Source organism: Phyllostomus discolor, chromosome 10 (assembly GCF_004126475.2).
Source record: "Phyllostomus discolor isolate MPI-MPIP mPhyDis1 chromosome 10, mPhyDis1.pri.v3, whole genome shotgun sequence".
NCBI lineage: Eukaryota > Metazoa > Chordata > Mammalia > Chiroptera > Phyllostomidae > Phyllostomus > Phyllostomus discolor.
Genome location: NC_040912.2, coordinates 80746910 through 80773059, shown reverse-complemented (window position 1 = coordinate 80773059; position 26150 = coordinate 80746910). Strand labels below are relative to the sequence as shown.

At 36.0% G+C, this 26150-nt stretch overlaps 1 protein-coding gene and 1 pseudogene across 7 annotated transcripts in view; both read left to right on the top strand.

Moving 5' to 3' along the window:
- The window catches only part of CNOT4 (CCR4-NOT transcription complex subunit 4), a 142948-nt gene that overhangs the window by 26222 nt on the left and 90576 nt on the right, over nt 1-26150 (top strand). The window contains exon 1 of one of the 7 annotated variants that reach the window (XM_036010936.1): nt 14222-14767. The exons of the other annotated variants lie outside the window; for them this stretch is intronic. The gene's annotated coding sequence lies outside the window, so the exon portion shown is untranslated. Of the gene's footprint in view, nt 1-14221; nt 14768-26150 lie in introns of those variants that run through there. 7 annotated transcript variants of the gene reach the window in all.
- LOC114507348 lies at nt 10756-24601 on the top strand (annotated as a pseudogene).

Sequence of the window (26150 nt, the reverse complement as noted above, 5' to 3'; positions counted from 1 at the left end):
AAATATATTGCTTCTAGGACAATTAATCTGTGTGCTAAAGTGTCAGCTTTACGAGTTCGGAGTATCAGTGTGTTCAGGAACATATTTTTCTAATGCACATGTATAAAATTGCATTATCATGGAAGAACTTTTCAGTTTATTCTGATTTAATTAATCCTTTGAAAAGTTATTTTGTTTTATCCAGCATCTTCTGATACCTCACAATCTTTTCAAAAGTTATTTTATGATTTCTTTAGCATTTCGTATTTTTAGGATTTTTTTGTCAATTTCAAAGTCTATATTTAAAAAAAAAACATCCTTGCTTTGGATGTTTTTGACTAAAATTTGCAGTTATTTATATTGGGTGAAATTTAATGCTTTTAAGGGGGTTTTCTTTTTTTGATGCAATTTGGTTGTACTAACAACTGTAAACCTACTTTTATCTCCCCCTGTATGTACATGTAACATCATCGTTATTCATTCATCTGTTGAAGGACAGCTAAGCTGCTTCCATATCTTGGCTATTGCTAGTAATGCTGCAATCAACATTGAGGTATATGCATTCTTTAGAATTAGTGTTTCGGGTTTCTTCAGATAAATTCCCAGAAGTGGAATCTCTGAAACATAAGGCAGTTCCATTTTTAATTTTTTTAAAGATTTTATTTATTTTTAGAGAGGGGGGAGGGAGGGAGAAAGGGAGAGAAACATTGATGTGAGGGAGAAACATCGATTGGTTGCTTCTTGTACTGTCTGGGGACCGAACCCACAACCCAGGCAAGTGTCCTGACCTGGAGTCTAACTGGTAACCTTTCGCTTTGTAGAACAACACCCACACCAGTGAGCCACACCAGTCAGCACCCATTTTTAAACTTTTGAGGTAACTCCCTACTGCTTTCCATAGTGGCTGCTCCAGTCTGCATTCCAACCAACAATGCATGAAGGTTCCCTTTTCTCCGCATCCTTGTCAACACTCGTTTGTTGACTTATTGATGATACCCATTCTGACAGGTATGAGATGATATCTCATAGTGTTTTTGATTTCATTTACTTGATGATTAGTGATGTAGGGCGTCTTTTCATGTCTCTTGGCCATCTTTATGTCTCTGGAGAAATGTCTGTTCAGGTCCTCTGCCTATTTTTTTAATTGGATTTTTTGGGTGGTGTTAGGTTGTATGAGTTCCTTATATATTTTGGATATTAATCCCTTATCAAATATATCATTGGTGAATTATCTTCTTCCATTCAGTAAATTATCTTTTTGTTTTGTTGATGGTTTCCTTTGCTGTGCAAAATTATTTTTAGTTTGATAGAGTTTCATTTGTTTGTTTTTCTTTTATTCTTCTTGCTCAAGGAGAGAAAATTTAAAAAATGTTATTGAGATCAGTGTTAAAGAGTTTACTGCTTATGTTTTCTTTTAGGAGTTTTATGATTATAGGTGTTACCTGTAAGTGTTTAATCCATTTTGAGTTTATTTTTGTATATGGTGGAATAAAATGTCCAACATCTTTTTTTTTTGCATGTGTCTGTCCAGTTTTCCCAACACCACATTTTGAAGAGACTGTCTTTACCTCCATTGTATATTCTTGTTTCCTCTGATGTAGATTAATTGACTGTATAAAGGTGGATTTATTTTTGGGTTCTCTATTTTGTTTATATATCTATTTTTATGTCAGCCTTACAGTTTTGATTTTCGTAACTTTGTGGTATAGTTTGACATTAGAGGGCATGATACCTCCCACTTTGTTCTTTTTCAAGATTTCCTTGGTTATTTGGCGTCTTTTGTGGTTTCATATAAATTTTAGAAATAGTTTAATTCTGAGAACAATTCCATCAGAATTGTTCCATTTATTCGTATCTTGTTCAATTTCTTTCTTCAGTGTCTATAGTTTTCAGAATATAGGTGTTTCATCTCTTTTGTTAAATTTATTTCTAGGTTTTTTATGCTTTTTGATGTAATTGTAAATGAGATTGTCTTGTTAATTTCTCCTTTGAATGTTTGTGGTGTATAGAAATGTAACAGATTTCTGTATATTGATTCTGTGTCCCACACCTTTACTGAATTTGTTTATTCTAGTAGATTTTTTTTGGTGGAGTCTTTATGGTTTTGTATGTATATTATCTTGTCATTTGTAAATAATGAGAGTTTTATTTCTTCAGACTCAGATACCTTTTTGTGTATTTTTCTTGTCTGACTGTGGCTAGGACTTTCAATACTATCTTGAATAGAAGTGATAGTGGACATCCTTGTCATTTTTTTCTGTTTTTCATCATTGAGTATGATATTAGCTGTCAGTTTGTTATAAATAGTATTTACTATGTTGATATTTTCCTTCTGTGTCATTTACTGAGAAGTTTTATCATAGAAAGATGTTGAATTTTGTCACGTGCTTTTTCTGCATCAATTGAGATGATCATATGGTTTTTACACTTTATTTTGTTAATGTGGTGTATCAAGTTCATTGATTGATGGGTGTTAAACCATCCTTTCATCTCTTTGGCATTAATCCCACTTGGGCATGGTGTATAATTCTTTTAATGCACTGTTTATTCTGATTTCCTAATATTTTATTGAGAATTTTTACACCTATGTTCAAGAATATTGGTTATTAATTTTCTTTTTTCGTATGGCCTTTTTGGTTTTGGTATTAGGGTAATGGTGGCTTTATAGAATGAGTTTGGACGTATTCCTTCCTCTTCAGTTTTTTGAAATAGATTAAAAAGGATATTAATTCTTTGAATGTTTGGCAGAATTCACTTGTGAAGCTGTCTGGTCCTAGACTTTTGTTAGAAGTTTTTTGATTACTACTTAAATTTTTTTGCTAGTAGTCAGTCTGTTTAGAGTTTGTATTTCTTTCTGGTTCAGTCTTGGAAGATTATATAGTTCTAGAAATTTATTCATTTCCTTTAGATTATCAAATTTCTTGGCATTTAATTTTAGTATTCTTTAATAATTCTTTTTGCTTTTGTGGTGTCACATGTAACTACTTCATTTATGGTTTCATTTACTTGGGCTGTCTTTCTCTTGATGAATTTGGCTAAGGGTTTGTTCATTTTGTTTATCTTTTCAAAGAATCAGCTCTTAGTTTTACTGTTTTTTCTTTTCCTCTCGTCTCTTTGATTTCTGTTTTATTTTTGCTTTAATCTTGACTGTCTTTTTTTCTTTTCTGTTTACTTTTTTTCCCTTTTTTGTTTTTGTTGCTTGTTTAAGTGTAAAGTTAGGTTGTTTATTTGGGATATTTTTCATTTGTTGAGGTAGGCTCATATAGCTATTAACTTCCCCCTAGAACTGCTTTTTCTGTATCCTATACATTTTTAAAAGTTGTGTTTTTATTTTTATTTGTTTCAAGATACAATTTAATTTCTTGTTTGATACCCTCTTTGATCCATTGGTTGTTCAGTAGGATGTTATTTATTCTCCTTGTATTTGTGTTTTTTTCAGTAGTAGTTTTCTAGTTTCATGCCATTGTGGTCAGAAAAGATATTTGATAGGATTTCAGCCTTCTTGAATTTATTGAGACTGTGGCCTAATATGTGATCTGACCTGGACAGTGTTCCATGCTGAAGTGTTGTATTGATGTTTTATTAAGTTGATCTGGTCTAATATGACATTGAAGACCATTATTTCCCTACTGATTTTCTGCCTAGATGTTTCATCCATTGATGTGAGTGGGTTATTAAAATCTCCTACTATTATTTTATTACTGTGGACTTCTTTCTTTATGTCCACTAATCGTTGCTTTATATATTTAGGTGCTCCTGTGTTGGGTACGTTGATACTTAGGATTGTTATATCCTCTTCTTGGATTGACCACTTGATAATTATGTAATGACCTTCTTTGTCTTTTTTTTTTTTTAAGATTTTATTTATTATTTTTAGAGAGGGAAGGGAGGGAGATAGAGAGAGAGAGAAAGAGAGAGAGAGAGAGAGAGAGAGGGAGAGAGAGAGAGAAAGAAACATCAATGTGCGGTTGCTGGGGGTTATGGCCTGCAACCCAGGCATGTACCCTGGCTGGTAATCGAACCTGGGACACTTTGGTTCCCAGCCCGTACTCAATCCACTGAGCTACGCCAGCCAGGGCTCCTTCTTTGTCTTTTTAAAATTTTTTACATTTTTTTCTTTTAAAGTCTGTTTTGTCTGAAAGGAGTATTGCTACCCCAGCTTTCTTTTCATCACTAGCTGCATGGAATATCTTTTTTCAATCCTTCACTTTCAGTCTGTATGTCTTTTGATTTGAAGTGGGTTTCTTGTGAGTAGCATACAGATGGGTCGTGGCTTTTAGTCCATTCAGCCACCCTTTGTCTCCCTACTGGAACATTTAGCCTATTTACGTACATTCAGAGTAATTATGGGTATGTACTTATTGCCATTTTATTTAATGTTTTTTGGTTGATTTTATAGTTCTTCCTTTTTTCCTTCTTGATCTCTTTCCTTATGGTTTACAGTTTTTCTTTATTGTTTTGTCTGGGTTTTTTCTCATTCTTTGTATATATATTTTTGTAGGTTTTTGGTTTGTGGTTACCATGTGGCTTATGTATATCATCCTATACCTATAGCAGTCATTTTAAGCTCATCGGTGTTTAAGTTCAAATGTATTCTATAAGGACTGCAGTTTTACTCCCTGTTCCATGCTTTATGTTATTGATGTCATGTTTTAGATCTTTTTGTCTTGTGTATCTTCTAACTACTTATTGTAGTGTAAGTTAAGTTTGATGCTTTTTTCATTGTCTGGGGACATTTTTTTCATTGTCTGGCACACACCTAGACTGGGAATGGAACCCTCAACCTAGGTATGTGCCTTGACTGGGAATTGAACTCTCAGCCTACAGTTATAGGATGATGCTCCAACCAACTGATCCATACCGGCCAGGGCAAGTTTGAAACTTTTTTCTTTACCTTTGTAGTAGCATTTTAAATGTCTAATTTGCTGTCTTTATTAAATACTTGGTTTTTACTTGTACAGGTTTCTCCTTTGTCATATTTTCCTTTTACCAGTCATGGCCTTTCCTTTTCTGTTCAAAGAAGACTGTTTAATATTTCATGTAAAGCTGGTTTAATGGTGATAAACTCTTTTAGTTTTTGCTTGTCTGGGTATTTCTCCGATTTTGATGTCTAAGTAGAGCAATAGTTTACCTTTTTAACTGAGTATCATTTTGACCCAGCAGATGTATTTTCCCTCCAAGGATATTGGGAATACAACCATTTTAATTAGTCATGCCAGCATTAATGGATTTTAATCAGATTATCTTCTGTAGAAAACTACATTAAATCATTTAAGATTATTGGTTAGTTATCCACATCATGACATTAAACTTTTTCAGACTTTTTTTCCAGTATTTTTTTTACTCATTGTTTTTACAAGGATCGATTCTTTTTCTTTCACATTTAGAATGAACATTTAATTTGGTTAGATTTTGTTTGTAATTAACTTTGCAGATTATAGCTTTGGTACTTGTTAGTTTTTATTTGAACTTGCTTCTACCAAATTCATTTTGTCTACACATTGTACATCGAGATTTTGTCTACAGGATTTGACTCATCAGGTTTTAAACAGCAGCATATTTTACCAGGTAGAGTTTTAGTCATGGTCTATTTAATTTTGTTGATTAACAATGCCATTTGAATTCTTACAAGTTAGAAAAAAGACTGATGTTTTTGTTCTTCGCTAATCCATAAGAGAATTGTAAGCCGTTTCTTTTTGTATTGTAAGACTGCTATGTCTAATGTCACATACAGTGAGTCTCAGAATTCTTCTTTCAATTCTCTTGTTTTTCAGTTGCCTTCATCCTGAAGTTACTGGTTGGCCTCTTTTATTTTGGAGGCTTCCTCTTCCAGTGATGAGGTTTTAAAATGCAGTATTCTTTTTGCACGTGACTTATCTATATCTTTGTTAAAGTTTTGTTCTGTAGTTGACATTGGTTTTTCTATCACATAGTTAACACCTGTGGAGTACAGCAAGACAATTTATTGGGTGTTGGAAATACAGATCTTTATACCAACCTGAACCAGACCTCAGCCTGTTCAAATTGACTGCTAAATTGTGTTAACTGCACTCTCAAGAGCTAGGCAAGTTGAAATACCTTACATTGCTTTTAGTTAAATTATTTTGAGAGAGAGGAGAAGGGAGGGAGAAAGAGGGAGAGAAACATTAATATATGAGAGAAACATTGATCAGTTGTCTCTCACACCTAGGCGTGTACCCCAACCTGGCGAACTGGTGACCTTTACGGTCATGGGAGGACGGCCATCCCACTGAGCCACAGCAGTCAGGGCAAGGAAGATGTTAACTCTTAACCAGAGCCTTGGTTATGCAACCTTCTATGCACTATATTAATGTTTTGAATTGAAGCCTATTTAAAAATTAAGATTGGTTATTAGCATAATGAAACAGAGTATTCCTGGAAGGAAAGTCATAGAGGACTATTGTGCTCTTGGAACAGAGAAGTTCTTTTGTCTCGTGTGCCCCTCGCCTCTGAATAGAATAATACACCACTTTCATCCTGCAGTGTGACAGTCACTGTGCTTGCATTTCTCTGTATGTCTGCTCGGTTCAGTCAATTAAAAACGTACTGTTTATTTCTCTGCCAAGTTAGGAATGCCACAATATATTTTGCGGGAAAGTGAATAAAAACTTTTTGTCATGTTTTAATAGTTTTTCTTGTTTATTCAGCCAAAAATATTAGCGTAGCCTTCCTTTTCCTTACTGTTTTTAAATAGAGTTTTAAAGTGTAAGTAATTTAAGATAAATTTAGAAATATTTTCAAGTAATCTTTTAGATTAAGCATTTCACCGGTTTATGTGTTAGAAAACAAGAAATACTTAATAGGTTAAATGAAATTTTTATGTACTTTTCCATTTATGACACATTAGGACTCTTATTCAAACCTTCAAATCAACAGTTTCATTAAACCTGGTTCTAAGGCAGGTTCATCTTTCTTTTTCAAAAAATGTCAATGAGAAATTGTAATTGCATCTTTTAAAAGATTTTTAACTCTTGGCCTGGCTGCTGTGGCTCAGTGGATTGAGCACCAGCCTGTGAACCAAAGGTTCACTGGTTCGATTCCCAGTCAGAGCACACACCTGGGTTGCAGGCCAGGTCTTCAGTAGGGGGCACATGAGAGGCAACCACACATTGATGTTTCTTTCCCCCACTCTCTCACTCGCTTTCCCTCTGTCTAAAAATAAATAAATAAAATCTTTAAAAAAAAGATTTTAAACTCTTGTTTAGAGTTTTTTTATAATTTGCAAGGTGTGTACTTAAGGTGTTTTTTTTGTTCTTTAATTTCTTTTGGAGCCAGTCATCTTTTATGGCTAGTTTGGAAAGGTTGCTTAATTGCTGTAAGATGCTGTCTGCTGTGACCTAGTTGTTGTGAGGAACATTTAATGCAATATATAGGAAGATCTCGTTTGGCCAGTAAGTGTGCCTCCCAACTCTGCTAGGTGTAGGGATACTGCCTTCGAGGCACTAGCATGCAGGTAGCTGAGTGACAAAATTATCATATATACAGTCGTATAGTTATAAGCAGTGCAGTTCATTGTGTGCCCAGGAGCTGAACAAATGGAATACAGAGAAGGAAAAGAATCATCAGTGACTTACTTTCAAGACTGTTTTCTACCTTTAACTTCGCTTATCTCTCCATGAATTTACTTCCTGTAATACAATTTATCAGATCCCTTTAAAAGTAGTTTTTAACACGATCCTTTCTTAGGTTCTTACCTACATTTTTAGTGCTAGTTTCCAAGGTTCTGCGTCTAGGCATGTGTTACAACTTTTGTAATAGTAACTGTAAAATATTCTCTAGTTTAATAATGTGGATTTTTTTTTTTTAGGAATCTCACATTTTACAAGATAGCTGTCTTATAAAGACCCTTATAAAAATTTTTTCATTAAAATATCAAGCTTTTTCTTTTTTCAGTAATTTGAGTGGTGTCTCTGGCTTTGCATGCTTGTGACTTACTATCAACCAGAATCTCTTTTCTCTATTCCCAGTCTGCTGACTAAAGGTTTGCTTGTAATACAGGATGATTATCTTGAGTATATTAGGATTTAGACTTCTAGGGCATGTGTTAGAAGACTTCCCTCCCTCTCTTTCCTTACTCTTCCACCTGTGGTTTGCTTCCTTCTAAGTCTACACCACCAGCTGAATCGTGATCCAAACTCTCTAACAAAAGGAGAATATTCTGGGTCACATAAATGAGAAAGGCCAGGCAGTAGCATCATTCAGTCTCAAAGCTTTAAATACTAAATGTGTGTCAGTTAAAAATTTATATTTCATCAGCTCTCATGTCTCTGAACTCTAGATATGTTTATTTAAGTGATTCCCCATACATAGAAAAGTGCTTTGTACATATTAGATGCTCAATAAATATTTTGATCAATGAATGAATGTTCTTGGGTACCCTGGGAGTCACATTGGGAGTCATCTTTGAAACCTCCTTCTCTTCCCTGTTCAAAATCCATTTTATCCTCGTGCCAGAATATTTCTCAAACTTGTTCACTTTTCTCAGTCTCTGCTGTCATTATGTTGTTGTTCTCTCCAGACACTCTCGAGTGTCTTTTGTGGTCTTCTTATGCATCCTTTTTTCATGCCCTTCTCTTAGTAAAAGGTAAATTTTTAAAAAGTAAGGTAAAAAATGTGTGATATTAGGAGTGAGGCACGGGGTTCAGTGACTGATGTACAGTGAACTACATACTGCCTTGCTATAAGGAGAAAGTAGAAAATACAGTAATGTTTATTGTAAATCAAAGTTCACAGAAAGAATGGATACAAAAATTCGAGGAAAAATTTCTAGTGGAGTTATTTCTGGTTTGCTTGAGAATGGGAAAATATATTATTCCGTTGCTTTCAGTCTACAAATTAAGTACACAAAATATAATCTTAATGTATACATGTCAAGTAATCTGTAACAACTTTATTTTTCTAAGCTAATAGATGATTTTAAAATATATAAAGGAAATGAGAAAAAATGTGCTGCATAATTCAGTTAGAGCACCAGCATTTATATTTATATTTTTGCCATTGACTCTGTCCTTCCTGTATTTCCCTCTGGCATTCAGATTTTCCAGTAGTTTTACATCTTTAAAAAACGTTGACTCACAGTTGTGATGGGGAAAGTAGTGGCAGCGTGGAGTAGGCACACATGCACAGTGGTTTGCACAGCTACGTTTAAAACGTTAGCTGACTTATTTTTAAATCTGGAGAACTTGAAATTTACCTGTGTAAATAAAGGTCATCCAGCATATAGTAAATTTATTAGTCATTAATTTTTCTCTCCCAAACAACGAACATCATCATCATCATCAGTGCATAGTACTGTATCTGGCACATCGTAGGTACCTAATAGGATTTTCTGTTTCAAAACTGATGAGCTTAAGTTCCCTAGAAAATTCACAGATGGTAAAAAATAAACGTTACTAAACATGGAAAGTCTCAGTCTTGAAAATGGAAATATGTTTAAGGGAGGAGTACGAGTTTCGCCTAAATATCTAGTCTATTAAGTTCTTTTTTTTCCAATATGAATTTATTTCTTGTCTAGGCATTTAAATATAATATATAAACCTGCCCCATCCAGTGGTCTTTGTATTGTAGTAATATGCCATATTTTTTGGGGGGGGGTGTATTTAAATTTCTGTTCTTTAAATTTTTAAAAAAGATTTTATTTATTTACTTTTAGAGAGGGGGAAGGGAAGGACAACGAGAGGAACAACGAGAGGGACAGAAACATCAGTGTGTAAGGGATGTTTACATCAATCAGTTGCCTCTCACACTCACCCTTGACTGGGGACCTGGCCCAGAACCCAGGCATGTACCCTGACTGGGGATTGAACCAGTGACCTTTCAGTTTGTAGGCCAGCACTCAATCCACTGAGCCACACCAGCCAGGGTGTTTTTTACATTTTTTAAGTTTACCTTTGGTTACACAAGTAATGCATTTTTAGAAAATTCAAACTGTATAGACAAAGCAAAAGCCCCTCATAATTGAACCCCACTGCCTCTTCAGATCACCTGGAAAACTAACTCCTCAGGTCAGTGTGGCATGTGTACTTTTGAGATTTTGTATGTGCACACAAATATATACACTTTTAAAATTAATGTTTAAACTTCTGGTTTTCCTCGGGTGAGTTTTAGGAAGCTTTCTGCATTTTTCATCTGGTTTTATCTACTTATAGTATATAGTATTCTTGGTTTACCTAGCCAAGTCCTATCCTTTTATTTAAAATTAACTTCATTGATTAAAACCAGAGATCAGCGGCTTAGAAAATAAAACCGATTTATTAAAAACTTGCTTTAATAGCCATGCTATTTCCAAATCATCTTTGACGATTTAGTGCGTCAGTGGCCGTCTGATGTATGAGATACAGTGTGTATACAAAGAAGTACCTAGTAATTCAGTCTCTCCCCCAGTCTGAGTTAGTAAAGCTTCAAACTGTGTTATACCTTAGGAAGAACTTTGGTACACAGTAACCTTTTTAAAAACATTTCATCACTGTACTGGGATTGTGAGTGTTGAAGGCTAAAGACAAAATCCAGGTGATGGGCTTTGCCCCGACAGTGTGTGAAAGGGGTTGATTGGAGGTGAACAAGGCCTCTGGCGAGATGGGCTGAGACAGTGGCAGGGGGACACTGGGTGTGTCATGCCCGGGGGTTCTTCAGGTGATGACACAGGGAGGGATGACCTGAGAGGGGGTCCCGCCCAAGGCTGTTGTGGGGAAGAGACAAACAAGATAGACAGCTATAACCTGGGGCATGAGAAGTCAGAGTGGAGCCATGGTCGGGATGGCGGATGACCCATGGAGAAGTTGCCCTCTGGGGGACACAGTCGTGTCAGGCAGTGGCTTTCAGAACGTCCGTCCCTGTGAGGCGAATGTAATACTGGGTGGGATGGGCATCTGGCTGAATGATTGGCAGGCAATTTGGGGTGCTTCTAAGTCTTTCTGGATCTCTAGCCAATCTGCCTGTGTTCTCCAGTTACAACAATTTGGCTCTTTGGGCTTTTGTCCAGTGTTTCGATGGCCCACTTCTTGGGTGCTTGCCAAGGAGCCCTTGGTGTCAAGGGCAGGCAGGCCTGACCCCGGGTGGGTCCATGCCAGCCCTGTTGCCAGGGCCCAGAAGCCTGGAGCTTCTAGATGCAGTCACTTCCCTTTCAGGTTTTCTAGCTATTACTTTATAATGCTAAAATTAAGAGCCATTTATTAACATTAGATTTCAAAACATTGGGCTTTATTAAATAAAATAGTTTTCTTAAATTTTGGAATCATAAAATGTTGATTATCATTACATGTTTCCTAAGTAATATTTAATTTTATTCCTATCATTCATTCACGTTATTTAATTTCTTTAAAATACGTTGTGGTTAACCATAGAAGGTTGAATGTAATCTCTTTGCCTTTTTAGAATTTTAGAATCGGAGGGATGTTAGAGATTTATCTAGTACATCCCCTTCATTTCACAAAGAAACCTTAGGCCCATAGAAAGTCAATAACTTGACCAACTTCTCAAAACTAGTTTTGTAAGAATTGGAACTGTAATCTAGATCTTCTGCTATACACACATGGTTTTCTGATCCTTTTCTAATAGAGAAATAGATATTGAAATAGAGAATGTGCTCAATATTTCCATTTTTGAAGGTGTTCGTTAGTAAGAAAATCTGCCAGAATCTCTGTTGGCCAAAAGTATTTTGCAAAAGGGTTAGAGTGAAGTTTCTTGTTAGAGAGTCTTAAGTCTTTGTCTTAGTGGCACATGGTTGATCATTATCCAGTCTTGTCTTCTTCCGTCTCTCTTTTCCTTCTCCCCCTTCTCCTTTTTCTCTCAGAATGCAGACAGCAGGACTGGAAAGTAGACCTATTATACTAGACCAAAATAGGGAGATTGGACCTAGGTAGATAAGTCAAATTGGAGTAGGTTAATTATATTTTGTAACTTTCCATGCAGGTTCTGATGTTCCAACACCACTCACTAGAAACCAAAGGAACCAAAAATAGATTTTAGAAGTATCCCAGACTCTGTACCAAAGCTGGTAGTTTTATAAAGTTATTGAATTCTCTTTCCATTTGTTTTCCCACCTACCTCTGCAGGATTTTTTTCTATTTTTTAAAAACTTGTTTATCCTTTTTCAAGCATTGTTTGCTTAGGGTTTTTTTTGTACAAAGGAACTTAAAACACGAAACGAATATACTGGTAGGACAGATTTTCTTTTAAAAATTCTTTGAAATGTCACTGGTCTTTTCCTTATTGTTTAAATCTTAAGATTTGCTGAATCTCTTAAAAATATTTTACTGAAATCCCTAATGTTAAGAAAAGACATAGTTACTTTTAAATACCATCTTTATTGTACTTATTTCACCTGTTGTTTCTAGGTAATATTTTATAGGGAAAGCAAGGACAGGCTGTGGGAAAAGATGGAGACAATTAAATGATATATTTATTCCTGTAGCTATCAGTCATTATGTAGCTAGAGCTGGAGTACAGCATTCGTTGACAGTAGCCTTTCAAAGAGTTATGAATATTTGGTAACAGTAGTTAAAGAACCTTAGCAAAACCATGTATTCTTATAAGTGCCATTAAAATTGTTCATGAATTGTTCACAGTCACCTTTATATAATTTTAGAATTTCAATTTAAAAAATTAATAATCTAGTCAGGATAGGAGTTGGTGGTCTTATGGGACATAAGAGATCATATGAAAATAAGTTGTTCTCTTAAAAATAACTAAGAATTAAACTTACCATACTATGGTCCAATAAAATACAGTGACTGACACAAACCACCTAAAGTTCTAGGGTAACTTTTCGTCTTCATGGGTTTTTGTAGAACATGGTCTAGATCAAGGGTCACCATCTGCGGCCTATAGATTGAGTCCTTCTTTTCCTAGAGTGTTTTACAAGGTCCACGAACTAAGAATGGTTTTTATCGTCAAAGTCAAAAACAAAACGAAGCATATGCAACAAAGATTATATGATTGGATGTGGACCTCAGTGCCTAAAATTTTTACTGTCTGTCCTTTTCCCCCAATTTATTTACATTTAATTTTTTCAAGTTGACACATCAAATTTTTTTATTGTATTTTTTTCTACTATCCGTCCTTTTAAGGAAAAATTTGTTGATCTCTAATTAGAAAGAGAAGGTGCTAAATGGTTATATAGAACCATTTCAAGCCATTCAGAGTTACAGTAAAAGTAATAAAAATGAAGAAAATTACCACGGTTGGAACATTTGGTACAATTTTGTTTACAGTAGTAAGAAATTTGAAAAAATGTTTTAGGACCTGGGGACTGGTTAAATAGATCACAGGACAGCTGTGCTAGTAGAATACGGATGCAGGGAGGGTCATCACCCTCGGTTCATCCGAAGTGTTAATTTCACCAAGTGGGGCAGATCCCAGAGCAGGGTGCGGCATGATCCTTTTAGAAACAACAACAAACATATGTAATACGTAATTGCTGTCTGTGTAGGTGCACACACATTTAAATATTAGAATATGGGATTGTGGGTGACATTTTTCAGAAAAGACTTTATTTATTTTTAGGGAGAGGGGAAGGGAAGGACAAAGAGGGAGAGAAGCATCAGTAGGTTGTTGCCTCTGGTACGCGTCCTGACCATGAACTGAACGTGCAGCCCAGGCATTGACCAGAAGGCAACCGGTGCCCTTTCGCTTTGCAGGACAGCGCCGGGCCGAGCCACACTGGTCAGGGCGACGTTTCTTTTCTAATTGTCGCTTTCTTGTAATCGCTGATTACTTTATAGTGAAATTAAATTTACTTCTTGTATAGAAAAATTAGACTTGAAATAGAGTTTTAAGTCACAAAGAGAAGAGTTATATTAATATGTAAAATGGTCTTGGAAGTATGGATACTACTTTGAAACCTAGAAGTTTTGGGAAAAATTAAAGAAAATAGAACTGCTGTTAAAATCCTCTTAATGTATTGTCCTCAGATATTCAATAGGCGGAACATGTAATAATGGCATTTCATTGGGCTATTCAAAGAACATAATAAAATTTTAAGATATTCCTAACTACTTGAAGTATCATGTATTATAGGAAATGTGCCTTTCCACAAATCATTTGTTGGTGTCACCTACAGAGATAGAATTTTGACTTAGACCATAATAATCAAATTAAAATGGCATCTCTCCTTTCCCTTTCCTTTTTTCTTTTTCATTGTATTTTTTCCACTACCATTTAACCCCCTATACCCACTCCCACCTGCAGTCACCACCCTTTCCTTTTTCCTTCATGGTTTTTCCCTTCTATTCCTTTCCATAGTATATTATTGAATAAAATTTACGTAAAGTGAAATATCGATCATTTGCATATGTATACACACTGGTCTGCAAATGGTACACACCCAGATGGAGGTAAGGAACGTTACCATCACTCCAGGTCGTTGATTTGTCCCCTTTCCAGCGGTACTACTGCCCCAGCTAGGAGCCAGTCATTCTGAGTTTTGCTTAGCTTTGTCCATTCTCAGACTTTGTATAATGGGATCGTGTGTACTCTTTTTTGTTTGACTCCTTGCACTCAACATAATGATAATATTTTTATGGTTTATCAAATAGCATTTTGTATTAGTTTCTTTTCTGCTGTGAAGTAGGACTGAATTGTATGAATGTAGCACAATTTATCCACTCTGCTGTTGATGGACATTTAAATCATTTCCCTTTTTTGCAGGAGTGTGGGGAAGCAATTATGAATAATGCTGCTGTGAACGTTCTTGTGCACATCTTTTTGTGGGCATATGCACTCATTTTGCTTGGGAATATATCTAGGAGAGGAATTTCTGGATTTTAGGGTATGTGTGTTTAACTTTACTAGAAATTGCTAATTCCAAAAGTGGTTATCCCATTTTATATACCCTAATCAAAATGTGTCAGTTCTAGTTGCTTCATGTCCTAGGTTTATTGACCATAGTTATTCTGGTGATTGTGTAGTGACGTCTCCATCTAGTTTTGATTTGCGTTTCTTTGGTGACCAGTAGCATTGAACACATTAAGTGCTTTTGTCCACTTGTGTAAATTATATTGTCTTTTATTACTGATGTGTAGAATTCTTTTTATAGTTTGGGTATGATTTTTCTTTGTCAAATACATGTGTTGTGAATGTTTTCTGGCAATGTGTAGCTTACGTTTTTACTTCATTAATAGTGTCGTTGGGTGTGAAAAAGGCTTTAATTTTGATTAAGTTCATTTTACCAATTTTTAATTTTATGACTGTTACATTTTATCTGGTTAGAATTCTTTTCCCTATTCCAAAGTCATGAAGGTTAAGTATTTTACTAAATGTTCTTCTAAAAGCTTTATGTATTATTCTCATTTTTAAATTGATTTATCTGTCCCTTTATTTTTTGCAGGAGCTCTTTAGTATTTGAGATAGTAGTCTTTTGTTAGCAATATATAATTTGGCACTCACATTTTTAACTCTGTGATTCATCTGACACTAATTATTTATATGGTGGTAGAGCTTTACTTTTTTATCCACACACTCAGTTCTTCAATATCAGGCATGGATAGATGTAACTTTCTCCATTGAAATTTTTTTGGTGTCTGTCCAAAAACTAAGTACCACAAATCCCAGCACTGTTTTAATTACTGTAACTTTACAGTAAGTTTTGAAATCTGATTAAATTCTCCAACCTTGTTTTTCAAGATTGCTAGGGTATTGTAAGTCCATATAAATTTTAGAATCAACTTGCCAACTTCTATTTTAAAAAGACTATTTAGATTTTGATTCAGATTGCATTGAATGTATACATTAATTTGAGGACAGTTGATATCTTAAAAATACCAGGTCTTCCAATTCATAAACATTGTACATTGTGTATCTCTCCATTTATTGAGTTCTTTCATTTCATCAGTATTTTGTGATTTAATGTAGATGTATTTCACATCTCTTGTTGAATTTATTCGTAGGTATTTGATATTTTATTTGATATTATTATGAATGATATTGTAGTTTTACTTTATGTCTTCATTGTATGTTACTAGTATTTAGAAATACAGTGGAATTTTGTATATTGTTTTTGTATCCATTGATCTTGCTAAATTCACTTCGTAGTTCTAACAATTTTTCTACTCCTTTGGATTTTCTGTATATGGAGTCATGTTATATGCAAATAAAGAGTACCATATTTTGCCATGTATAATGTGTACCCACATTTTTGACACAAACTTTTAGGAAAAAATCTTTCATTTTTTTAATCCAATTATTTATTTATTTATTTATATTTAGATACTTGTTTTTTGTATCATAAAGGAATTTTAGCATTTATTTTTTAACATTATGGTACAAGAAATTTTATGTAACAAATAAGTACAGAACACAAGAACAGATAAAAAGTATATCAGGTACTACTCATGAGTAATGTGCACCCTTACTTTCCCTCAAAAATTCCGGCAAAAAGGTGCACATTATGCATGGCAAAAATACGGTAGTTCTTTTCCAGTCTTTTCCTTCTTTTCCTCTTTCCCACCCTCTCCTTCCGACTCTCCCACCCCACTCTTTCCCCTCCCTCTCTATCCCCTTCCTTCTTTTTTTTCTCTTCTTTCCTGTCCTTTCCTCTCTCTTGTCTCATGGGCCTCTTCTTTGTTTTTCTTTCTTTGTCTTACTGCACTAGTTAGACTTTTAGTAAAAGTGAAATAGGTAAGTTGAGGGCAGAGAGTTTTGACTTGTTCTTGGCTCCTGAAGAGAATTTACCATCAGGTATGATCTTAACTGTAGGTTTTTTATAGGTACTCTTGATCAGATTGGGAAAGTTTCTTTTTATTTCTAATTTGCTGGGAGTTTTTATCATCAATAGATGTTACATTTTGTCAAATACCTTTTCTGTGTCTTTTGAGAGGAACATGATTCTTTTTATTCCATTAATGTAGTGAATTTTATTGATTGACTTTTGAATATTAAATCAACTTTGCATTCCTGGAATAATGACAGTCATGGTATAATTTCCTTTACTATATTTGCTGTATTTTGTTTGTTAATTTTGAAAGAATTTTTGTGTCTGTGTTCATGAGGGTTCTTGTTCATTAATTTTCTTGTAATGTTTGTGTCAGGTTCTACTGATAGAATATGTGGCCTCATAAAATGCCTTTGGTAGCATTTCGTCTTCCACTCTTTTATAAAAGAGCTTGTATAAGTTTGCTATTATTTATTTTTTAAATATTTGGAGGATTCACCCATGAAGCCATCTGGGAAGGTTTTTAAATATAAATTAAATTATATTAACATATAGATGACAATCTAGATTTTCTATTTATCCTTGGGTCACTTTTAGAAACTGGTGTTTTTACAGAATCTAGGCATTTCCTTTTAGTTAAATGCATTGGCGTACAGTTTGTAATATTCTCATTAATGTCTTTACTACTTATGTTACCTGTACTAAAATCCCCCTTTTATTACAATGTTGGTAATTCATGTTTGTCTTCTAATTGTCTTTTGATTCGCTCTCTACATATAATATTTCTTAATTAAAAATTTTTTAGTATTGGCAATAAATTCTGGAATAATAGTAATTATAGCATCATATTTTACTCCTGATTCTAGTGAAATTCCTTTAACGTTCCATCATCAGAATGTATTGGGGTAGATATCCATTACCATGTTATAGGATAATCTTTGTATTCCAAGTTTATTAAGAAATTTTATAAGGACAAGATATTGGGTTTTATTAAGTAACTTTTTAGTATTTCTTGAGATGGACAGCTTTTTGTTTGGACCATTAGAGTTGATACATAATACTTTCTATCATGAAGTCCTTATACTTCTAGGAAAACTACTTAGTTTATTTAATCTTGTTGAATTAACCTTATACTTAGAATTTTTGTATTTATATTTTCATGTGAATGATCTGTAGGGTTTTTTTACTCAGATTTTGGTGTTAGGCTTATGATCTAGTTCCCTCGTTTGTTTCCCCGCCCTCTTGCTCTCTGATCCTTCACTACAATTTCAAGCACCTACTACGTACAAAGCAATATATACTTATCCTTGTTCCTTATTGTAAGGCAAATTTATTTGTCTTTGTTTTGGAGACTAAATCTTATAAATCTAATTTTGCTACTTGAGCACATTTTTTTTTCACCTAATTAAGTTGTAGTCTGGGTTGTTAATCAGACATTTCAGTCTAGTTATTCTGCTTGGTTAATGTATTGTTCTATACTCCTATTGCTTTAAAGCAGGATTTTCTTTTAAAAATTGTATATGTTCAAGTTTCTAGAAGTATTACAGGTGTTACAATTTATCGTAATTTTTGCCTAGTCCCAAAATATTGGTGAATAAGTGCATGTACAATGCAAGTGTAAACCACTGTCAAAGCTTAGACACTTCTACTTGTAAGTGTAGTGACTTTGTTTATAGTTATCTAAAGCTTGTAATTATTCAAACACATTATTACTATCACCAGCCTGATTCTTGAAGTCCCTGCCCCATTAATAGGGCGGGGACCTCCACTACACTGTAGTTTTACAGTCATTCTAATTGAAGGTAATGGTTGCATATTTCTCCATAAGATCACGACTAGATTGAAAAAATGATGTGGAAATTGTAACTGGTTAAATGGTGCTTAATGTTTTATTTTGGTCATTTTTTAAATTCTCTTCTTTCCATCCTCCTGCCTTTGTATTTTTCTTTATTCATATTTAATTTTTATTATTACTCCTTTTGGCACTTCTAGTATTTTTTTTCTTTTGAAACTGTAGCCAATTCTAAATTTGTAGGAAATTTTCTTACTCTTTTTATTTTTATATACAAATAGTATGGTTATTTAGAAGTTTACTGAGGTCTTCAACATCAGGAACATTTTGTAAATGTTTAATAAGTGTTGATTAACATCATTGGGGACAATTTTACTTAATACTTTAACATATATTATTCAGAATGGCGTTGGTTTTTTTGTAGTTGTCATATGGTAGGTATTTCACATCAGTGTTTCTCAGATACTGTATTTATTTCCTAAATTTGGTCTAGTTGGAAAACGAGCCTGTTCCACAGTTTGTGAAATTTTATATTACAGTTTAACTCAAGTTTGTGAAATTTTATATTACAGTTTTAAGATACAGAAAGAATTTTTTATGTATATTAACATAGTGCTAGGAGTTTCTCATGTCATGGTAAGGGCCAGCTCTGCGGGACCAGTACAAGTAAGTGCTTAGAGCAGAGAGAAACTATTTGCCTAATACGATGCTAAAAAGATTTCCCCCGAGAGACAGTTAAGAGAAACAGATTTGAAGGAAGTCTAACATGTAGACTCATACGCAGGTTTGCGAGGCTTCCCTTTTAATTTAGAGCAGGCGTTCCTGCTATTTGTTTTTGTAAAGCCTAAGTATGTTTTTACATGTTGCAGTGGTTAAAAAATAAAAAGAAGAGAAATATTTTTGACATGAGAATATTAAAGGAAATTCACATTTCAAAGTCTATAGATAAAGTTTTATTGGAACACAGCCACACATTTATATAGGAATTGTCATAAGTGCCTTTGCATTTCAGCATGAGTTGTGTGATTGCAAGTGCGTATGGCCCACAGAGTGTAAAATGTTTGGTATATGGCTCTTTACAAAAAATATCAGCTGACGCCTGGTTTAGAGCCTCTTATTTAGTTAACGTGTTTTCCATTCCACTGTTAAGGAACCAGAATATCCTTCATTTCCTCAGAATTTGCATGTACATACATTTTAGTCATTTTTTAAAAACCTATAGATTTAAATTCCATGAAGCCGTTTGAAATATATAATTATTTAAATAGACCATTTTGGCTATTAACAATGACTATATTTTTTCTAAATTGCTTCACTTATTGTTGATCATGGATTTTTATTTTAAAGTATGTGTACAGAGTATATGTATATGCAGTTTAGCGATTAATAATACAAGCACTTCAGAGACCCAGCCTTTGGGTTGGTTGAATAGGTTTACATTGTTATATGGATTTAGAGCTTTTTTAAAGCATCATTCTTTATGACATGTAACAGTGGCCTTTTGTTTATAAAATATTTTATTGTTTAAAACATTTAGACACATATATTCTCTTTGAGACTGTCCACAGAAAAACAGTTAGCTTAACATTTTCTGCTTGAAACTAGTTCATAGGAATAAATAGTTGTACATGTAACAGAGAATTCTGAAGTGTGTACTACTTTTACTTGGCTTTATAGTGTAAAACCATTATCATTCTGGATTTTACTGAGTCACAATAGAAGCAAAACACAGATGGAGAAATGGAAGAACAAACCAAAATGAAACAGTAATACTTTTTTGTCTTGTTTTTATGAGAATTAATAGCTATCATTTCTGTATGTAGGCCTCTTAAAAATCTTAATATTTTAATTTTATCCCACATAGGCTACATGGTAATGTGTCTAGAAATCAAGTGTATAGTATTGATAGTTCTAGGTAGAATTTATAATAAGCTTGATTCTTGTGTTTGTTTAGTATTAATATTTAAAATACACTTCTTTTTCATTAAAAAATCACTATTCAGGTACCTCTTATCTTTCCTTCTTCATGAATACTGCCTTACTCTACCCTCCCATGTACACTCAGCCAAACATTTGAAAAGATGGCCTTCCTTATTAGCCAGTGCTTGCCCTGCAGCGGAGAGACACGAGGAGTGGTAGTACGAAAAAACTTAGGGGTAGATGGATTGGAACTGATCTTGGTAGAAGAGGAGCATTTGTTTGGAAGCGTGTAATCTGGGATCAGAGTTTAAGAGGTTATAGAATCTTAAGTGACTGGGAGACAGATTTGAGTTTCTAAAGAAGTCACATTTAACCATGTTAATAAACCTTAATTTTAAACAAAATTGTGAGAGGATGAGACTGGCCCTTGCTCTCTAGTATTTCTCTTTGGATTACTTTTTTTCTACCTTACATGTTACCACTTGTGTATTATAAATTAGTGTAGAGAAGCACCTCTAAAGGACTAAGTTTTAAGTCCAGAGTGACTAGGAGAGTTGTAGCTTTTGATGCCTGGAGGCATTTGTTGCAGATAGGTCTCTGGGTGAATCCTCAAAAACCTTAAGATAGGCTTACCTTTCTGCCATGCATGTTTTCCCTAATAAGATGCATTTTCTTGCTGGTTTGTTTGGTTTTGTTTTGCCGAATTGAAAAACACGTTGATGGCCCTGGCTGGTGTGGCTCAGTGAAAAACACATTGATGTAGGCAGCTTCTGCTGACAACCTGTACAAGTATGGTAAAGAGCTAATTAGTACACTAATTAGTCTCTGCTTTGATTTTGTGCAATTTGATTTTTATCTTATTCATAATACTATCATATCAGGCTTAGTCTTGAATTTTTTAAACTCCTAGCCTTCTTCTGAGAGAGCATCAACTGATGGGAAACAGGTCGATGCAGATTCTTTAATTATACATTCAAAAGATTTTTTAATCTCGCCCTGGCTGGCGTAGCTCAGTGGATTGAGCACGGGCTGGGAACCAAAGTGTCCCAGGTTCGATTCCCAGCCAGGGTACATTCCTGGGTTGCAGGCCATAACCCCCAGCAACCGCACATTAATGTTTGGTTAATGTGCGGTTGCGCGCGCTCGCGCTCTCTCTCTCTCTCTCTCTCTCTCTCTCTCTCTCTCTCCCCTCCCCCACCCCACCCTTCCCTCTCTAAAAAATAAATAAAAAATAAAATGTTAAAAAAAAGATTAAAAAAAAGATTTTTTAATCTCTTCATTTTATTCTTTTCATTTTTTTATTGTACTTGATTTTTAACTAACTTCAAGTCGTCTTTCCCATTAGAGATGTAAATGTTCATTTTCTAAAAATTGGAAGGTAGGGGAAAATAAAAGGAAAAAACTGCTCATAGCCACCCTACTAAGAGAAAAACTAATGCTCTCCTGGTATATTTCTTTTGAGTCAGTCTTCTGTGTACCCTTTTCCCCACAGTTGTGAGAACCTATGATTTGCTATTTACATTTGCCCATAGTGCAGTGTTGAACATAGTAGATGCAATATTTGCACTCAGAGGATTCAGAATTTAATATCCTTAAAAAGTTACTTTTGAAAATTAATTTGATCTTACAGAATAAATGGATAATCATAGGAAAGGCTCAAGTTTCCAGTTCATTCCATTTTCTTCACTGTTTTTGTAGATATAACCACTATTACCAGCTTGTTTATAACTTTTTCTATGGCTTTGCATATGTAATTATATTTGTATATATAGAAGATATCTGGTTTCTTTTTTTTTTTTTCTTTTTTAAGATTTTATTTATTTATTTTTAGGGAGGGAAGGGAAGGAGAGAGAGAGAGAGAAAGAGAGAGGGAGAGAGGGAGAGAGACAGAGAGAGACATTAATGTGCAGTTGCTGGGGGCTATGGCCTGCAACCCAGGAATGTACCCTGGCTGGGAGTCGAACCTGGGACACTTTGGTTCCCAGTCCAAGCTCAATCCACTGAGCTACGCCAGCCAGGGCTTTGGTTTCTTTTTTTAATATAAAATGTTATACAGTGACTGCAGTTAGCTTTTTTCCTTCAATACGTTTGTATGTACAGATTCACCTTAGTTCATTTTATTGATATACCATAATTTTGCCATTTCCTATTGGTGGCATATTTCTGGTTTCTTGCTGTTAACAAACAGTGCTGGAGTTTTGGTATTTGTCTGCTAATTAAAATGTGCAACTGTTTCTCTAGGAAAGATACAGGGAAGTGGAATTAGTGGGTCATAGTGAACATTGAAATTGAATCATTCATATTGCTGTCACAGTTGGACCTTATAGCAGTTATCCTGTATCACTCCTGTTCCAACTTATATGTTGATATTGTTTAACATTTTATTTTATCCTTGCGAAGTCCAACAAATTGTGTTACTTTATGTAGCTCCACCCTTGACATTGGAGTTGGGGGTGTTGTCTGGCGATGGGGGACTCTGTAGAGACCCAGATTCCCTCCGCTCACCGTAGGCAACTGCCAGGCAGAGTACAGCCTGCATCTGTGTCTGCCCCACCACCCACCTCTGGTCCGTGCCACTTCGCTCCTGCTGCTGCTTGGCCCTTCTGGCCTGGGCCTTGGTGGCTTCCTCCTCACTCACAGGACTGGCCTGCGCAGTGCTGAAGTCCCTCGGGACTGGGCCTCCTTCTTGAGATCTTTCGGCCAGCTGATCTTGTGTCCTGTGGCATGGGTCCCATATTGTAGGCTTGCTGACCACCTTGAACTTTGGAGATGGTCCAAACAGGGACAAAATCCATGTCTCAAGCCAAGGTCCTGGGTAGCCATCTGGTATTGAAAGGTTCTTCTGCAGGAGAGCTCGTCTTCACTTTTCAGCCAGGGTGACCACAGAAGGGACCCCAGGAACCTGCCTGTATTTTAGTGCTGCTCCAGGACTCCTGGCTGCCAGCCAGCTGTCTATATCCTGCTTAAAAAAGGGAGCAGGAAATGCCACCCTGAGATCTAGGATGGCTGCTCACCCTGGAGGAGCCGGCTCTAGGCTGCTGGGTTTGGGCTTCTCCCTCCTCTTTGGTGGCATTCTCTGCTTTTTCACTACTGTGTGTGTCCACCTGCACGGGGAGCCCTACTGGTCTGGATCCCAGCTTTGAGGACACTGGCCTAGATCCTGTCTTGTTCTCAGGGCTTGGCTTGCTTGAGACAGGAAATGAGGCACTGGGATTCCAGGCTAAGAGACTATGACTTGACACTGCAGGCTGCAGAGGCCACTCGGTGCTGGGTGGAGGAGAGAGACCAGCCTTTCTTAGGTTTGAGCAGACTGGGGAAGGAGTACTGTGTGGCCCCAGGCAGATCCTGGGCTCCTGAGGCCATCCCAATTGGGACCAGTGCTCTTTCCTCAATTTCTGCTTCCCTTGCATTCTCCCAGGGGCTCTCTCACCTGCTCTGTTTGTTGTTTTTTCAAATTTTCTTTCTTTCCCGGTGTGAATCAACTTCTTGAGCCTTGGTTCTGAGTTGGAAGAGATGTTAGCAAAAGTGGAGAGCTGGAATTGGGGTGGGGGGTAAGGAGGAAAATAAAACAATATTTTGCCTGATGTTGCCCAGTGTGTGTGTTAGGAATTGGATTGAGGTGGGAATTACAGAGTATACTGGTTTGGGAGGTTTGGAGGACTTTTCGTTGCTGACTCTTAATTTGGGGAACAGGTTGTGGTAGGGCTTGGGTTCCTGCAGTTATTCCCACGGTTGTCCCTTGTCTTCGGAAAACACCTGGTTTTGATCCCAGCTCCGTCACCATATGCCCATGAAATAAAATCAATAATTTCAGCTATTCGAGAGAGTCAGATGGGTCTGGTCATGAGAATGCTTTGAAAAAAATTTAATGGAAAAAAGGAGAACATTTCAAGTACCTCAGAGGACCCCCTCACCCCCAAAATACTTCAGGTTCATAATGCTCTCCCTTTAGAGACATTCACTGTCCTGATTGGTATCTGTCATTTTCTGTGCATCCCTAAAATACAGCCTTTGTAAGTTCAATACTGTTGAGATTTACATAAACGCAATTATATTATTTTTTGTTTTCTTTGTTCAACATTATGTATGTGAGGTATTTTGTGTAGCTATAGTTCTTAATTTTTATACAACCATCATTTCTTTAAATATTTTTCCTTTTCCTTTCTTCTTCTTCCAGTATTTCCACTATGTGTATATTGATACACTTAATGGTGTTTTACATTTCTGAAGCTTTGCTCATCTTTCTTTATTCTTTTCCCCCGTCTGTAGACTGCATACTGTCCGTTGATCTGCTTCCTCCTGTCTCACTCATTCATTCTCTCGCCAGTGGAAACACACTGTTGCGCCCCTCCAGTGACTTTTAGTCGTGCTTTCCAACTCCAGACTTTCCACTTCTCTTTAATATCTATCTTTTTATTGAAACTCTGTAGTTGATGTGACATTTTCATTACATTTGACTACTTTAATCATGGTTTCCTTTAGTTCTTTGAACATATTTGAAATGGTTCCTTTGAAGCCTTTGTTAAATCCGACATCTGGTGGCTCTCACAGACTGTTTCTGTTGCCTGCTTTCTTCCTGGTGCACATGGGTCATACTTGCCTGTTTCTTTGCGGAGCACATAATTTCTGGTTGGAAACCGGACATTTTATTTTATGGAGCAGCTATGAGTACTGTTCTCCTCTCACCCCTCCCAAGGCTTGTTACTGCTATTTGCTTATTTGTTTAGTGACTGGGTAGCTTATTGGAGTGAAGTCTGTTCCCCTCTCCAGTGGTAAGCACCTGTTGTCCTCTAGGGGTGCAGACTTGGGTATGCCCAGGTGCCCCCTGGGGTGACAGTGTTTTCTTCAGGGCTCTCTTCCACTGTCTCCTTCCTTGACCACACCCAGATGTTAATAGCCAGCTGATGGCCTCCTTTGCCCTAGGACACAAATTGCTTCTCAACTTTCAACTTGATCCACAAGAAATTTGAGCTCACTTGAAGAGATAGCTCTTGAGATCAGAGCTTTGAAGTTTGTTCTGACCCCAGGAGGGCTCATCCTAGATGTCTTATTCTCTGCTTCTCCTTATTCTCTCTTGCAAACAACTGGTATATAGTTTAGCCTGAAGCGGAATCTTCTCCCAGTTGTTTCTCATCACAAGTTTCTTCAGTTTGAGATTGCGCATAGGTGTGAACTTCATACCCTGGTGCATAGGAATTCTTTTCCTTTGGAAGAGATTCAGAGCTATCTGTTTGATTGCGCTTGACTGAGCACAATCTCTGGTTCTGACTCTGGAGTTGAATAGTAGGTATAGTGGTGAGCTTTCCACTTCGTGTGGCAGATGCCCAGTTCAGTGACAGCACTTCTTGGATTGGTATACATTAGTCTCATGTCTTCGTGTTTTGCTTTTCCTGGTGTGGGAGCTGTGCTTTACAAAGTAGTTCAGTGGAGGGCAGTCTAGGTCCTTGTGTTTCCAACATGTAGCAGCAATATTGAGATCCTTTCCCATGAATGGCAGTTGGGTGGAACAGAGGAGCCCCCACCTACTGGCTGCACTTACCTGGAACTTAGCTTTAGCACCAGGTAGCTTTGGGTAGGAGGAGAAGTAGTACTGGTGTCCTGCACATTCTGACTGGTAGCCTGGTCAAAGAGCAGCCTATGTTTATATGGCTCCACCAGTGTGGAGTGAAGTTGCAGTTTCACTGAGCTGGAAGTGGGAGGAAAGGAGAGAACAGGTTTTGGTTCAGATACCATGCAGGGTGTCCAACCTATTGGCATCTCTTCTTTTGGAAGAAGAGTTGTCTTGGGCCA